The sequence below is a fragment of the Cetorhinus maximus genome, chromosome 17 (assembly GCF_964194155.1).
Source record: "Cetorhinus maximus chromosome 17, sCetMax3.hap1.1, whole genome shotgun sequence".
Lineage (NCBI taxonomy): Eukaryota > Metazoa > Chordata > Chondrichthyes > Lamniformes > Cetorhinidae > Cetorhinus > Cetorhinus maximus.
Window position 1 is genome coordinate 6,154,016 of NC_135895.1, and position 18,059 is coordinate 6,172,074.

The 18,059-nt window shown below is 44.1% G+C and overlaps 1 protein-coding gene across 1 annotated transcript in view; it reads left to right on the top strand.

The window, feature by feature from the left end:
* The first annotated feature begins 1,098 nt into the window (after nucleotides 1–1,098).
* The window catches only part of LOC144692152 (lysophosphatidic acid receptor 3-like), a 68,403-nt gene continuing 51,442 nt past the window's right edge, over nucleotides 1,099–18,059 (top strand). Inside the window, exon 1 of the mRNA XM_078560663.1 lies at nucleotides 1,099–1,206. The gene's annotated coding sequence lies outside the window, so the exon portion shown is untranslated. The remainder of the gene's footprint in view (nucleotides 1,207–18,059) is intronic.

Here is an 18,059-nt window from a genome sequence, read left to right on the forward strand (position 1 = left end):
CAGCAACTGAATGGTGGAGTGATTAAAGTCAGGGATGAGCCACACTGAGAAAGTCAGATTAACTGGTCGTTCATTTCGTTTGTTGTGGGACATTTCGTTGTGGGACATTTCTGTAAGCATATTGGCTACCATGTTTCTCTATCTAATGATAGGGAGTAATTCTCTGCTTGCTCCCTCCATATAATTAAAAGTGCCAAGTTAAACAGAATTATGTAAATACACATTTAAAGAAAGAGAAGTATATTTGTCATACCCTCAGTTAGACTAGAAATGGTGGTTAATATTTTGCAGAGCTGAACATTTACTGAACAATGAGTTAACCCTTCAGCGAGGATATCATGGAGCTTATTGGCATCTGATGTCTGTCATAACATGATGCCTAGAAAAGAAATTGGGACCAAAGTGCATCTCTCCCCTGAATCTCCACAGCATATAACATATCATTTGGGCTGGATGTAGATGTGTGGGCTGAATGGTCTTCCGCACCTTGTTGTTGAAAAGACAAAAAGGTGCTCGAGGTTCATACCTATGATTCAATCTGAATATCTAATTAATTAAGAACCATCTTATATTTTCCCAAGCGTCAAGTGTTCAGTAATTAAAATGAAATTAATCTTAATAGAATCATGCACTGATTCATGTAAAGCTGCCCTGAACATGATTGGCAAATTAAATTATGGGGTATGACATTGGCTGGGAAAATGAAATGTATGTATTCCAGTAATCCAATGAGAAAAGATATTCGTATCTGGTACTTGACCAGATGGGTGTAGATAGTTAATGCTCTCTTCCCAGTGGGCAGTGTGTTGTTTAGCTTGTATAAACATTGCTCTAATAATCTCAAATTAAGCCTTTAGTTAGCACATAACACAACCAGCATTCATGGTAATCAGCAGCGAGTTTTTTTTGTCACATTCATGAGTCCTGCTTCCTTAATGGTTAAAGTATTGTAAAATCTAGGAGTGCCCTAGATTTAATCACCATTCTGTGCGTGTTACCTAATCTAACCTGGAGCAGGAGTATTACATTTCATCTGCAAACCTTAATGTTGAGAAAAGTAGCCCGATTGGCAGCTCCCAATGATTATACACTGGCACCAGCTCGAGCTGCACGTCTGTATGTGGAGGTTGGGATATGACATGATCAGACATGGCTAGCATTCTCCTGCTTAAAGAACTTGCTACTATTCACTGCCAAGCATCACAGGTGATTGTTAATTGTATAAAATAAGAGTAAGTGTAAATGGGGAGGCGGGGGAAGTGGGGGGGGATGTTGGGGGGTGCTCATTGGATAATTACTTATACAGGTATAAAGGGATACTAATATTAACCATGACTCAGTGGCTAGTCTCTGACTCAGATGATTGTGGGTTCAAATCCCACTCAGCAGATCTAAACACTTAATCCAGTCTGACACTCCCAGTGACAGTCTCATGCCTGGGTCTCCTTGGAGAGGAAGTATATGGTGTTCACCAGTATGCATGAGGGCTTCTGAGACTGGTCAGTGTTGCAGGGGCTGGAGTCCATCACTGACCTCCAAAATATTACTTTAATTTAATAAATTTGTCATAGTTTTGTTTTTGTTACACCATCGCTTTGAAGGATGGCTAATTAATTACTTTGCTTATTAGCTAATTAGTTTATTTTATTGGTAATGTATCCTCAAAGAGACATTTTTTTGTTCTTGGTTACAGTGTCTCTTTAAGGGGCGGTTCATTAGTTAATTGGGTTAATTGTTTTAGGCTTGCTCAAAGGGGTAGAAAGAGACACTTTGTCGCCTGGAGGTGGTGTGGGGCTCTGGTGGGACGCTCTCTACGTGAGACACCTCCCCTTTTCCGTCGGGAATTTTCTGTGGACGCAGCATTCTCGTACAATAGAAGATTAACTAGCTTCATGGACTCCCAGGCTGCCCGTATTTACTGAGGCTTTGAGGGGCTCGTGTTCATGTGTATATTGGTTGCGCGAGGCTGCAGCCCTTTTTTGATTATTTGAGGGGGCTGCCCCTCAAGTTTTGTTTGCCCTTCAGCCCCACACTTCTGATCTTTGGTCTGGAGGGTTGGGGAAAGAGGGGGGGGTGGGTGGGGTGGGATGAGGGGGTGGGGGGCTGGAGGGGATGGGGGGGCTGCATATTGGAGGACCTTGTTGTAAGCCTGCTCCTGGGCCTGGCCAAAATGACCAGCGGGTAGTTGAAGGGGTCACCCGACCCAGCTGTCTGCCCCTCTTCCGTGGTCACATCTGCGCTCTAGTGTCCTTGGAGAAGGAGCACGTCATGTCCGTCAGTATGCCTGAGGTCTTCTGTGACCAGGGGGGCACTGCAGGGGCTGGAGTGCATCATCAGCCCCGGCAACGATATTTGAATCTAATATGATAAGTTCTCTTTTGTTTCTGATTTTGTTACAGTGCACTTTTAAGAGGTGGTTCATCAGTTAATTAGCTTATATTTTGCTTATACTCCAAAGAGTATAAAGAGACGTTTATTGATATTGGTGGTGGGTTGTAGAGTTAAGGGCTATACATTTGTAATGTTTCACTTTGTGAATAACTCTAAAACTGAGTAGATGTTCTGGTCTCCATCTTCACCAACTGGCTTTAGGAAGTTTAACAGTAATGACAGTCACTTTGGCACAATACTTGAGATGAAGCTAACTTTAGAACCATATCCCAGTGGCTCGTTCCTTGAGGTAAAGAAGGGAGAAGGTTGTCTGAAAAGAAAGAGAGGCAATGACTATCAGTAAAGACTGAACGGCACTGGGGTTTTGTTCTCTAGAAAATAAAAGGCAGAATGGTGACCTGATAAGAGTTCTTTAAGGTTAGGAAAGGGTCTGATAAGGTAAATTTGGAGAAGATGTTTCCCCTTGTTTGGAAGTCCATAAAAAACTGTTGCTGAATTAAAATCCTGGAACTCCCTCCCCAGCAACACTGTGGGTGTACCTACACCACATGGGCTGCAGTGGTTCAAGAAGGCAGCTCACCACCACCTTCTCAACAGTAACTAGGGATGGGCAATAAATGTTGGCCTAGCCAGTGATACCCACATCCCATGAATGAATTTAAAAAAAAGATAGTCACTAATAAATCCGTTCAAGAATTCGGGAGGAATCTCGTTTCCCAGGAATGCCGAGGATGTGAAACTCGCTAGCAGAGGGAATGGTTGAGGTAAATAATATGGATGCATTTAAGGGGAAGCTAGATCACTACAAGAAGGAGAAAGGAATGGAAGGATGTGTTGATATGATTAGATTAAGAGGGGGTGGGAAGAGGTTCATGTGGAGCATAAACACCAGCATGGACCTGTTAGGCTGAGTGGCCTGTTTTTGCTCTGGACATTCTCAAGTAATTAAAGACAATGTTTTGTACCATCTTTATTGATTCTCGTGGGGATTGAGGTGTGGTTGGGGGGGTGGGGTAGGTGGGGGTTGGTGAGGAGGGGATCTGAGAATAACTAGCATCATAAATTGGTTCCAAATCTAATTAATACCCCCTGTAGATTAAAACAGTACTTGACCAATATTGTATGACTTCAAGGTCATAATCTAATTTTGTGATAATGGGTTGTGTAGTAAACCAAACCCTCAAAAATATTATTGCCTCATAATTACACCCAGACATCCCTTGTTCTCCATGTGATAAATTCTTCAAGATATTTTGCGCTGAAATAAAGTTCAGTAAGCTTATTAAAGGACAAGGCAAGCTTCTTCCGAAATCTGAATCTTTCATGGGAGCGTGGGGCATATTTTCTTAAACATGTTGTTTTGCAGACCCAGTGACAACGCTGAACTCTGATTTTGATCTGCTAACTTCACTCTGACGCTATAGATTTCACACATTCAGATAGACACTGGAAAGTGCCAAGTATTTATCATCCTCGGTTCCAGTATTCAGTGTTTAGACTTTTGGGAGTGAGTCACAGTTAAATGTGCCCCACCCTCATTCGAATAATCCATGAGTCAGATGCCCAGAATATGCTGTCAATCAGTTGTTCATGTGGTCTGAGGTAAATTTTCTTTTGATATGTTTCTCAGGGCTTGGGTAACCTCAATGGTGGGAAAGCTTTTAGAATCGATGATTCAGGGCAAAATTAACAGCCACTTAGGAAAGTGCGGTTTAATTAAGGAAACCTAGCACAGGTTTGTTAAGGGCAAGTAATGTTTAACTAAAACTTGGATTTTTGATGAAGTAACCGTTAGGTCCACAGCTGATGTTATTTGCTGAGCCAGCCAGACCTCAGATGGAAATCTATCTTACTGATCATAACCTTTTTATTTGTATTTTGAAAACGAAGAGGAAAAGCTACTGATCCCTGAAGCGTAGAACTCCAGTAACACCATTAGGACTTTAAACATGATTCATTAACAAGAAGAAAAAAAACTTAAGCACATATTACTAGAGTTACACAGTTGAAACAGCTTTACAAAACATTCCCCCCCAAAAAACCCACTTGGTCAGAACACACGAGTAAACTACTTGGCAACAACTCCCTTATAGATTTTTAAATATAAAGATCCAGTGATATTACCCCAAGGCAAAAACTGCTGTTACTTTAGTAAAGGTTTTACCACACGACTCCTCAAACACTTCCATTATGCTGTGGAAATCCAAGAAAGTTCAGAAAACAAACTGCTTTCTGAAACAAAGACTTCTCTGGCTTGAGAACTGGATGCTGTTTCAGATTTCACACCCCTCAGCACAAAGCTGGTCTCGGACGTCTCCCCCACACACAGCCTCCACACACTCAGATCAACATCTTTCCTTAAATATCCTTTTCCCTTTTCATCTTAGATTCCATTGTCCTTAGTCCCTCTATCAACTCAACTTTTTCAAAATATAAAAATCTTTCATTTTTCTTATTGCCCCCACTTTTGGGTCAAATAAAATTTAATAGCCTTCCATTGTTTACTTATGAAACCTTTGAAATTTAACAGCTGAAAAGCCAAGACCCTATATGTCTCCTAGTGCAAATTTTAAAAACCCAAACTAGTTACTTGTAAATCCAACCTCACCATAACCTCTCATTACAAATGCATGCATCAAGCACCTTTACCCTTTTATCTCTAAACTCTAACAGACAAGCTGCCTCTATTAACCTTCCCCTGGTTTAATTAATCATGGATACACACACACACACACACACATACAACCTTCTTTACAGAATACCACCATATTCCTGAAATATTAAAATAATAATATCCATCTTCACGGTAACAGAGGGTTGATTAAGATAGTGCAGTTGATGTGGTGTACATGGACTTCCAAAATACATTTGATGAAATGCCACACAACGGGCTTGTCGGCAAAGTTAGAGATCATGGAATAAAAGGGACAGTAGCACTTTGGATACAAAATTGGTTGAGTGACAGAAAACAGAGTATTGATGACCAGTTGCTTTTTGGGCCGGAGCAAGGTGTGTAATGGAGTGCGCAGAGGTCAGTGTTAGGAGCCCTGCTTTTCTTGATTATATATTCTTGACCTAGACTTGGGTGTACAGGACACGGTTTCAAAATTTGCTGATGATGCAAAACTTGGAAGTATTATGAACTGTGAGGAGGATGGTGCTAAACTTTAAAGGGACATAGACAGGCTAGTGGAATGGGCAGAGAAGTGGCAGCTGAAAATTAACACAGAGAAGTGTAAAATTACTCATTTTGGTAGGAAGAATGAGGAAAGGCAATGTAAAAGAAAGGGTACAATTCTAAAGGGGGTGTAGGAGCAGAGGCGCCTGGGGTCATATGTGCATAAGTCACTGCAGGTGGCAGAAAGGTTGAAAAAGAGCTAAGCGTCTGGGATCCTGGGCTTTATCAATAGGGTCATAAAATACAAAAGCCTAGAGGTTATGATGAACATATACAAAACACTGGAGTATTGTGTCCAGTTCTGGACACCACACTTTAGGAAGCATATGAGGTCATGAAAAAGATTCACAAGAATTGTTCCAGGGATGAGAAACTTCAGTTATGTGGATAGATTGGCGAGGATTGCGCTGTTCACCTGGGAGAAGAGAAGATTAAGAGGAGATTTTATAAAGTCATGAGGGGTCTGGAGTGGATAGGGGAGAAAATGCTTCAGTTGAGGGAAGGATTGAGAACCAGAGGGCACCGATTTAAGGTGATTAGTAAAAGAAGCAATGATGACATGAGGAAAGACATTTTATGGGTGGTTTGTATCCAAATTTACTACCTGAAAGTGTGTGGAAGCAAATTGAATTGAGGCCTTCAAAAGAGAATTAGATAATTATCTAAAAAGAAAATAAAAACATTTGCGGGGCTACAGGGAAAAGACAGGGAAGTGGGACCATTTGGGTTGTTCTTGCAAAGAGCCGGCATGGACATGACGAGTTGAATGACTGTTTTCTGTGCTGTAATCATCTTGTGATTTTAATACTGGGCGAGGTCGCATTTATTGTGCATCCCTAGCTGTCCCTAATAGTTATTATCTTAGTTTGGCTTTGGAGTCAACCACTTAGTGTGGTGCTAGAGTCACATGCAGGCAGGTTCTCATCTCTCAAGTGGTACCAGCTCATAAATGGCCAAATTTATCAAATTCAGTTCCAGGGCTTGCTTATGGTGGGGTTTAAATCCCCGATCTCTGGGTCGCTATGTCTGTGCCATAACTGAAAATCGCTACGGTAGAATTTCTGGTCAAATCAGCCACTTATTGGATGATACTATTGGGATTCGCATGTATTCAATATGCCTTTAGCACTTTAATTCCTGTAAAGGCTTATACTGTGCTTCAGGTAACTGGCCAAGTATACTAGTGCACTTATTGTTCATGTTTTTTGTTACAGGAAGAGTCAGGTCTGGTTTCCCTTTCAATTTAATAATATCAATACATTTGCTTCAGGTGGATATCTCGTTGAATGCATTTTCTTTCTGCTTAATATTTCCATCGTGGATCGGAGGATCATGAGTTCCTCTGGGGGACAGAACGTTGTGCCGTGTTATACTAAAGTTACACTTTCGTTGTTGTATTTAACGTGCCCCCGCCTGATGTGTTTTGGGCGGGGGGGGGGGCATGTAAAATAGGACGAGTGCCCAGCCCACCAACTTGCCACCCGCCCCCCAAGCTCACCCCCATAATATGGGTGGTGGGCGGATGCCAAAATTGGGAGCCCACCCACCATATTCAAATAAGCAATTAAGGGTCAATTAGGCTTGTTATCAAGCTAATAGACCCCTAATAATACGCTGCCCACGCCATAAAACGTTTGGCGTGGGCAGACAGTTGGGAGCAGGAAGCCCAATTTTTAAAAAATATTTTGTTTACTAAGTTCTTCAAAGGGCAGGAAGGAAGGGGGGTGGTGGTGGGTTTGGCGGTTTACTCTTAGGGGGCTGCCCTTTGCCGATCATGAGGCAGCCCCACCCAAAGAGTGAGGGGCTCCCCCTTTCCTTCCTACCCACCCACCCGCAGCCTTGAACCCACCAACCTCCCCACCCCCTCCCCCCTGACCTGCCCAAACCCTCCCTGCCCGAGTCCCCAGACTTACCTGCTCTGGGGGTCCATTGGCGTTCTTTCTTCCTTCTGCCCTCGCAATTTTGGCTGCGGCCACGGACACACTCCTGGCGCTGCCAGGACTGATGGAGCTGTCAGCCAATCGGACTATGCTGGCTACTCCAGAGGGCGGGCTCTGCTCCCCAGTGAAGGACAGAAGCCCCACTTGCCCCTCGTTTTAGCCGCCGCACAGTGCTTTATGGCTGAGTCAGGCTCCAGGCTGACTTTGCTTCCACGGGGGTGCGGGGGGCTGGGGGGGATGGGCTGGAGGGTGGGGTGGGGGATCGGCAAGCGGGATGAGGGGGTGGGGGGGAGCCAAATTCTTGAGGCAGAGAAATAAACGTTTATGGAGAATTTGGTGCAAATAGCATTGTTGACCTTCCCTCAGAAAAGGCATTCGCTGGTCAACCACAGACCTACCAGCCGAGAGGTGGTGCTATTGGGGTCGGACACAAAACAGCAACACACCCTGGAGCATTGTCCTGGGTTTCTAAATTCCGCTCTCTCAAATTCTAGCAGGATGAAGGAGCAGACAGTTCTGAAACCTGCTGGCCTGGCATCTGGCTTCAGTCACCACTGGTCACGATTAACAAATATTTATACATGTCGCTCGCACATTTGTTATATATTTTTCAAATATTTATGTCTTATACATTTGCCAGTTCCTGACATATAAACTACAGGTGAAATGTACCAAATGGATAACAACATGTTGAAGCTGTATTCAGCCCAAAGTGCCCTATGTTGTAAGAATAGATTGGCACCTGAAGGTAAGTTTAGCAATCGTTGGGAAGTAATAACTTGGGCAATTTGACTATTATCATCTACCATCTCGCAGTGCTTACATTATTGTCAAATTACAATGAGAAATTTCAATCGCTGACACCTAAATCCAACATTTCTTCAGCTGTAAGTGTTAATTATTGCTCTGGGTGTCGGCAGGGAAGTAAAATTATCCAGATTGCCGTGACCTTAATGGATCCCCCTCATTGTCACTAATAGCCTCACACAGCTAGTTCAACAAGGCAAAGCGTCTAATTTCAGTATGGCTTGTGGTCTTCTGTTTTGTCAAGAGACCAATGCACACTTACCTGTTACATATGAACCTATAAATTAGGAGCAGGAGCAGGCCACTTGGCCCTTTGTGTACTTTATTACATACACACTTGCACAATCAGTGCATGTGAACCATGTAGGTATAACAAGTCTTGCAAGTAGTCAAATAGAGTTCATATATTAATATGGTACTTGTCCTAAAACCCTTACTCTCTCTCACCCAAACTATTTCCCGAGGTATGCACCCCGCCCTCCCTCCATTACCGCCCCCCCGCCCCCCCATCTTCACTTCCGTAAGTTTAAGGAACACAGATTTGAATGTTTATGGCGCACATTCGAGACCAGCTCACCTCTGCCAAAACCGCTCACCACATCAGCATCATCCTCAAATGTAAATATAACTTGCAGTTTCTTTTCTCCCCCGCCTACATCTCCTTAAACTCTTTCCTCCACCGTCCCCTCTAAACACAGTGCAAGGAGCTCATGACCTTCGTGTCAGTAAGATTGAGGCGATCTGCTCTCTCTGCCACATCCTTCCTTCCCTACTTAGCTCTGCATCAGTCTCTAGTCTCTTCCTTATTTCCTGTCATGTTAGTCCCAAGCTGATCATGAACAGAGATGCTCCCCTGCTCCCTGCTCCCACTAAACAGCCAACCAACTTTCCTCCCTGGCCTGTATACAGCTCCCTCTCCTCAGGTACTGCTCCTTTCTCTTACAAATCTGATGCAATTACCCCTCCATCCCCCTTATGCAAGTCACAAGCGATACCCTATATGACAGAGAGTATGGTGCACTGTCTCCTCATTTTTCTTCTCTTGTCTGGAGTCTTTGATATAATTAACAATCCTTCTCCACCTTCTCTCTTACATTGTCCAGGTAAATTAATCTAATTCCACTCTTACCTATTGAATCATTGAGAATTTCCTAGGATAGATCCTTTTCCCATTCCCACACCATTACCTCTGGTTGTCCCTGAAGGATCTACCCTGGGTGCCCTTCTATTTCTCATCTACATGCTGCCCCTCAGTGACATGGTCCCAAAGCACAGTGTTAGTTTCCTCTTTTTTTCCTTTATTCTTTCATGGGATGTGGGCAAGGCCACCATTTGTTGCCCACCCTTAATTGCCCTTGAGCTGACCTTGCTGGGTCATTTCAGAGGGCAGTTAAGGGTCAACCACATTGCTGTACACCTGGGGTCACATGTAGGCTAAACCAGGTAAGGACGGCAGATTTCCTTCCCTAAAGGACATTAGTGAACCAGATGGGTTTTTACAACAATTGACAATAGTTTCATGGTCACCATTATTGAATCTAGCTTTTGTCTCCAGATTTATTACAAACATATGAACAAGGAGCAGGAATAGGCCATTCAGCCCCTCGAGCCTGCTCCACCATTTAATAAGATCATGGCTGATCTGATAGTAACCTGAAATCTGCATCCCACCTACCCTGATAACCGATCGCCCCCTTGCTTACCAAGAATCTATCCATCTCTACCATAAAGATATTCAAAGACTCTGCTTCCACCGCCTTTTCAGGAAGAGAGTTCCAAAAACTCATGACCCTCGAAATGAAAAAAAATTCACCTCATCTCTGTTTTAAATGAGCAACTCCCTATTTTTTAAACAGTAACCCCTGGTTCTAGATTCTCTCACAAGAGGGGGCATTCTCTCCACATCCACCCTGTCGAGACCCTTCAGGGTCTTATATGCTTCAATCAAGTTGTTACCTGAACAAAACTCAAATTTCATCAGCTGCATTTGAACCCATGCACCCCAGCATATTAGCCTAAACCATTGGATTACTAATCCAATTACATTATCACTACGCCACCATCTTCCCCTAATGTATACTGACGACACTAAGTGATATCTCACCTCCGCCTCTCTTGATTCCCCTACTGCTGCTAAATTATGAGATTTCTTGTCCAGATTCAGTACTAAATAAGCAGAAATTTCCTCCAATTAAATATTGGTAAGACTGAAGCCATTTACTTTTTTTTACTCATTCACGGGATGTGGAAATATATCACCGTTCCTTCACTGTCGCTGGGTCAAAATCCTGGAACTCCTTCCCTAACAGCACTGTGGGTGTACCTACACCACATGGACTGCAGTGGTTCAAGAAGGCAGCTCGCCGCCCCCTTCTCAAGGGCAATTAGGAATGGGCAATAAACGCTGGCCTAGCCAGTGATGCCCTTATCCCATAAACGAATGAAAAAATATATACCTGCAAGTTTAAGGTTATCCAAAACTCTGCTGTATGTGTCCTAAGTCGCTCCAAATCCCATTCGCTTATCGCCCCTGTGCTCACTGGCCTACATTGACTCCTGATCAAAAGGCACCTCAGATTTAAAATTATCATCCTTGTTTTTAAGACCCTTTGTGGCCTCTTCACTCGCTTTCTCTGTAACCTCCTCCAGCCCCATTAGGTGTTTGAGTGTATCTAATTCTGGTCACTGAAGCATCCCCAGTTTTAATTACTCCACCATTAATGACCAAGCCTTCAGCTGCCTAGGCCTGAGGCTCTGAGATTCCCTCCTTAAACCTCTCTGACTCTTAACCTCTCTTTCTTCCTTTAAGACACTCCTTTGAATTTACTGCTTTGATCAAGCCTTTGGTAATCTGCTCATATCTCCTTCTGTGGATTGGTGTCAAAATTTACTTCAAAATGCTCCTGTGAAAGGTCTTGGGACATGTTATTGTGTTAACGGCACTATATAAATACAGGTTGGTGTTGTTGTTAGGCATGGTGTTATTTATCTATTATATATTTAATGATATTTAATTGTATTCGATGGTAACTAGGGTTTTACTTATGCTGCTATAAAGAGGAACAGATCGAAACTTTAGTTGCTGGGTTAGAAGGTGCCTGCTTGTAATGTATATCTCTGTAAATAAATATTTTGTAAAAGTTTGTAAAGATTAGCCCCAGTTCTATCCTTCACCATCTGGTTTTCCAAAGTATAACATTATCCTCTCTCTGCTGCATCGTTTCTGATATCAGCACAATGCGAGTGTTGGGGAATTTTTTTTATTGTTAATTGCCTTCCAAAACTTTTGAAAAAGAAATCGAGATTGTTTCCTTTCGAGGATGAGGCCCACAAAACTAAGCAGAGGGCACAGATCATTACAGACCAGAAATATGCAGAGCCCGAGGAGGAAATAGTTTACAGACAACTTCTAACCCGGCGAACATTTCACAATCAGTTTCAGAGAAAATTACCCGAGATTCTCAAAACAGGAATTTGAGTGGGAACATTAATCTGTCCATCTTCAAGGAAACAGTGTTGGGAGCTTTGCTTCAATTGCACAAGTAAAAAGTAGTAATAAATTGCTTTAATATCATACCTTTAACAAAGTAAGTGGCACTTCACAGGTGTGTTAACAAATAAAATTTGGCCGCTTGCCACATCGGGGAGAATTCTCCCCCCCCGTCAGGAGGGGTGGGGTTGTGCGGGGGCGGGCCCGAACCCGATCGCCGCCCCCGATCGGGCCCGCGCCGCCATTTTATGTGGGCGGGCCAATTAAGGCCCACCCAGCATGATGCGTGCTTGGAAGCGCTGACCCCTCCCTGTGCGGGTGGGGGGAGGGGATTCCCTGATCTAGGGCCTGCGCGGGCGTGAAAGAGCACTTAAATCTCCCGGAGGCCCCTCTGTGCCTCAGGGAGATTAGTTTAAGTTTCAAAAAATTGAAATAAAGAAAGGAAAAAAATTTTAGGACCTGTCCTCTCATGTGACAGTGTCACATGAGCTGGTACATGTCAGTGGAAATTAATAGAAAACTTTATTTAATTTATAAACCCTTCATGAAGCCTCTTCCCGCCCGTGGATGAGGTTCCATGAAAAATGCGAAGGCCGCCTGGGCTCTTCGCCTGCCCGACAACCTTAAGGTTGGACAGGCCGCTCAGTTTATCACTTTAATTGATTTTTAAATGGCTTTAACAGGCCTTTGATAGGTCGGCGGGCGCACAGCTGAGTTGGCTGCCGCCTGCCGAACTGAAAATCTGAATGACGTGCGGTGATGCCTGGACACCCGCCTGACGTCACCGTGCGTCATTTTACGCCTCAGCGAGCAGGCCCCGCACCCACCCGCCGAGCCGAAAATTCAGGCCATAAAGATTTCATAGGACAGGTGACCAAATGCTTGGTTAACTGTGCGGTTTTCACCTGGTATATTAAAGAGAGGAGAGAGTGAGAGAGAGGTTGAGTGGAGGAGAGGTTTAGGGAGGAAATTCCAGAGCTGAAGACCTAGGGAGGGGCTTGGCATGGAGGGATCAGAAAACCAAGATCAGAATTCTTTAAATTGAGTCAGTCCCTTTTAGGTCGTGGGTAAATGAGTTTGTTGGCCAACCGAACTCTAACTGCACGCCTTCCTATGTTCTCCTCAATTGCTGTTTGCAATCAATAATCGGAGAGACTGATGTAAGAATAAACAGTGATGGTTTATTGAGACACAGGGCAGAGCACCTGATCATACGTGCTCACTCAAAAGCCTCCAGAACTAGGCTTACAGTTCCCAGTTGCCCATGTTGTACAGTGATTTGTCAGCGCTGTCACATGATCAGCACACTTGCATTCTCTTAATGGGACAGGGTACCTCACTTTACTACACTGCCACGTTGGGATCCAATGTATAAGTAAGCACAGAATGGGTGATGAAGGAATCCCAAGAATTAAGTTTTGATATGAAACATTAATTACCCTACTCAATATCCTGAGAGGCACCAACCCCAGATGATGTGACCACCCATATTCAGGACCCCTTCTCAACCTTAACTAAATCCAGAACCTAGGGGCAAACAAGCTGTCTTTGTGACTCAGTCTTCATTGCTCATGGTGTAAGCAGCCTGATATAACGATATGTTCCTCTGGCAGGCTCCCCATGGTCAGGATGCAGAGTGTGGTGACTTCATAAAATAAGTGTGTTAGTATGCCTAAATATACAATGGTTTCTATTTGAATGCACCCTTTATAATACAATGGATTCACAAGAGCCACACATGCATGTGTACCTGTGCGTAAGCAGAAGGAGAGAGAGCTGAACACGGGCTTGAGAATACCCCTTCCTCAGGGCAACTGCTGTCCTCTCTGCCTCCAGGATTGGCCTGCTCAGTCACCCGAGGACACACAAAAATCATGAAGTGTGGCAGACACCACCCTTGTTTCAAGGGAACTGTCAATGGCGACAGCAGCAACTTGTTTGTATGAGAGCTCAGTAAAAAGTGCGGTGGTCGGGGAGTCCGAGTTGCTGTGGCAACCGGCAAACTGGAACTATGGACAGTGATGGTAGAGGCTCCAACTTTTCTTTCCATCAAATGGCCGAACAGGAATCTCTCCCACTCTTACCTCCTGCCATTGGCGTGTGTTGGAAGGATTTACTAGATTAACATTCAACCTGTTTGGCTGTGTTATGAACGCACCATCCTTTTAAATCAAGTCCCGGGGTGGGACTCAAACCCGGAGCCAGGGCCGTCCCTAAGGGGGTGCGGGGCAATTCACACTGTGTGGGGCCCCTCGTAATATTTCTATACAGATGAAATCTGGTTATAATGAGCGTCGAGGGCAGGTTAAATATTGATAGTGCCCAGATGTGTAATTACAATGTAGTTATATTAGATTGTACTTCTTAAGTATAATTTGCTGGATCATACATTTCTTCTTCAGTGGAACTAGCATCGGAAGTATTGGCTATTTTATCAAGCTGTGTACATTTTGCATTTAATGTCCTCTTCCTCAGTCATGGTGGTACATTCGCTGGAGCGCATCAATTCAGCATTTTCCTCACTAGCCAAAACACGTTTAAAAACCAGGAAATTTTCCAGCAAACCTTTCAGGGTCTTGACCATTTCTTCCCTCTTCTTTCTTTTCTGCCTTTCCTCCACACCCGAGCTATATTTCCTCCATTTGTCTCTGCTTCTGCTACCGCCAGCCATTGTATCCTAAGTAACAATAGGGCCGCTCCTTTGTGTTAATTAAACAGGCGCCTTCAAACTGAACCAGAAACGAAGGGTCACACACATTCAAAGGTCACCCCCACGGCGGCTTCCACTTCCATCCCCACGTTGAGTGCGATTCGGTGAAAAGCAAAAGACTTCACATCCCAGGAACCTATGGTCTCACTATGCTTAGTGGATTTTTAAAAAAATGTAAGTACACGTTTACAATACACGCACACTCTGACGGGTGTGTGCAAAGTATTACATCTGGCACCGTGATGTTGAAGCGCGGGGCCCCCCAGAGTGCGGGTCCCAGGGTGGTCACCCCAATTTGCCGTGCCCTAGGGATGGCTCTGCCTGGAGTTTCTGGCTTAAAGGCAAGGATACTTCCAAAAGCTCCACAAGACCTCATAAACTGTAAATTCCTGAAAACCTAATAAAAAGGATAATTCCCCATGGCAATGCCTTGACCAATCAGAGTCGACCTGTCTGGTTTAAATTTAAACATAAGCTTGGCAGTTAACTGTTTCCTGGTGCAGTCTCCATGGCAACACCTCTACCAATCAGAGTACACTTGCCAACCAATTAGCACCCTCTCCTCGTGCAGTATAAATTTTTGTTCCCTTTGAGATTTGATATCCTTGTGATTCTGTCCTGATGAGTGCAAAATGAACAGCTTTGGCAGAATGTCTCTTTTTGCAGCAACACTCAAATTTTGTACTGCCACAGCAACTATTGCTAAAATGAAAGTTGATTAAGAACACTGACAGCAGCACTTTGCATTGAGGCATGACTAAACATACTCAAGAATAAAAATTGCAATAATCTGAGCTGTGTTAGTGATTGTAAACCGTTTGTCTGCTTGGCCTATCCTGTCAGCAGCATTGCCCTGTTTAATCACTGCCTTGTGCCTCACTACGAGGAACTGATTATTCCACCTCAGCAGAGACTGATGTGGGAGCAAAGGCTGTGTCCTCTAAAAACCTTACAAGGATTATAACTCCCTCTCAGGCATCTTTGCGGAATAAGTGCCCTCTGTTCCCAAATGTATTGGAGCTCTGTGACAGGCTTTGAATTTTAGGGGGGCAGTATTGACTATTACCAATTTGTGATTCCGCTTGATTGACGTTTCTGTAACATTTCAGGGCGAGCCATTTAATCTGTAACCATTTTATTTCACAAAGCGGGAGAGGAACCATAGTGCAATCAAGATATAAAGCTGTAGACACCATACAGAGATAAAGGGACAATGCAGGAGCGCGTGGCACCCTATCACATCTCTCAGAAATACCTCAAAGCACTGCACACCATGGGCTACTTTGAATTTTGGCTCTTCTCCCCGATACTTGCTCTCTGAACTCTTCATTATTTAAGTCTCCATTTGTAAAGGTCTCTTAAAAGGCAGCTTTTTTTTTGTGTTCTCTCTCCTAGCTCACTGCTGTTCAGCAGTCACAGAACCAGGCAATGATTTGGTACACAAGGATAGGTCATTTGGCCCATCGTGCTTATGCCAGCTTTTTTGCCCTCTGCCCCTGTTCTTTTCCCTGGCCCTGAAAACTTTCCCTTTTCAAATCCCTTTTAAATGTTTTTTTCTGTGGGATCTGCTTCTAGGCGCCCTCTCAGGCAGTAGATCCTGAGCCAGAGCTGTTAACCAATCAATATATTCCCTGGGACTCAGCTGTTTCAACAGTCTAATGGATGTCTGGGCTCTCAGCCAAGCCTTATTATGCATTCCTGGCCATGAGGTGGCATTAGGGCCATGGGTAAGAGCTTTTGAATTCTTTTAAAAGGTTCCCTCTTCCATATTATGGTTCACGAGCACAACACCTGTATCCCTGCGTATACGGGGCAGAATTTTATGGCGCCGTTTTGGCGGGGACGAGGCCATTATAAATGCCATTGACGACAGCGGGAACGTAAAATCCCGCTGCCGTAAAATTCTGCCCATTGTTTTTCTTCCTGTCACCTCTGGTTCTCAAAAGGGGTAATTATTATGTTAAAATACTTACCCCCCCTGCTCCCCGCACCCGGACCCACCTCCCCACTGGAAAATCAAAAATACCCTGCTTACCACTTCGATTGCCACTTCACAGAATAAATTGCCTCCAGTTTAAACCTTGTATCTGATTGACAGTATACAGGATCGAATAGCAAAGATATGAGAATGGGCACTGGGGATCTCATTTGTACTGATCTGATGCAATTAAACGATAGAGAAAGCAGGCCTGGCTTTAGAGTTTCTGTTCTAAAACAGTCGGCTCTCTTTTCATTGTAATTGCAACTATCTGCAGAATTCCAGAATAGACCCTTCAAATAGGGGGGAGCAAATTGATAAAGCAAAAATTAGGCTGGTTTTTCATTTACAAGGTGCGTAGCCTCAGGAGAAAGTGCTTGGGAAGATGGGATTTTCACCTTGTGCAATTGGCAGAAGAGATCAGAGAGCCAGAGCTGTTAGCCAATCAATATATTCCCTGGGACTCAGCTGTTTCAACAGTCTAATGGATGTCTGGGCTCTCAGCCAAGCCTTACTATGCATTCCTGGCCATGAGGTGGCATTAGGGCCATGGGTAAGAGCTTTTGAATTCTTTTAAAAGGTTCCCTCTTCCAGATTATGGTTCACGACACCTCTGAGGTGCCGTTAGCAATGACTTTTTGAGAAGCTGGCCCAGATCCATGAAAATCGCAGAGGACTAGGACATGCCCGCAATGGAGCCGGCCAGGTCGAGAATGCAGGGTGCAGGCTCAGGACCCGGACCAGCCTACACCTTTCAAAAGCACTGTTAAAAATCAGGGACTCCAGGAGCTGGTCGGGGCTCCCAGAATCAGGTCACGGTCGCCATTTTCACACCTCCATGGAGTCACCCCGGCTCCATGAAAATTAAGTCCATTGTTACAAATGTGAGACTTTATAAGAAGGTTATGTTTTAAACTCCCTTCTTTTAATCTAATGCAAAATACAATGTTCTGGAATGAGGGATGGTGGTCATATTGAACTCTGCCCAGAGACAGGCCTGTGTGATTTGGTTGTCATGGGAACAGAAGCCCAGGTCGAAACTCATAGGGCTGAATTATTGGGAGCACCATTGTCCCTGCCCTTCTGGCTGAAACGTCGGTGCTGGAGAGCCCATCCAAGGGATTAGCAGCTGGCCTGCAGTTAGTTAATGACAAATAGGCTGTTAGTAGGCTGGAGTTGGAATTTCTGCTCCCTATGGAACCTCTCATCCCAGGGACCAAGCTAATGAACCTTCGCTGTTCCATCTGCAGGACAACTCTATCCTTGCTTAGATACGGAGACCAAAAACTACACACAGCATTCAAGGCATGGTCGCACCAAACCCTGTACAATTGTAGTAAGATTGCCTTGTTCCTGTACTCCAATCCCCTTGCAATAAAAGCCAATATGCCATTTGCCTTCCTAATTGCTTCCTGTACCTGCACATCAACTTCCTGTATTCCTTGTACAGATGCTATGCACCCAAGACTCTCTGAACATCAAAATTTAAAACTGAAATTAATAGATTTTTGCTAGGCGAGGATATTGATAGATGTGGAATGAAGGTGCATAGATGGAGTTAAGAT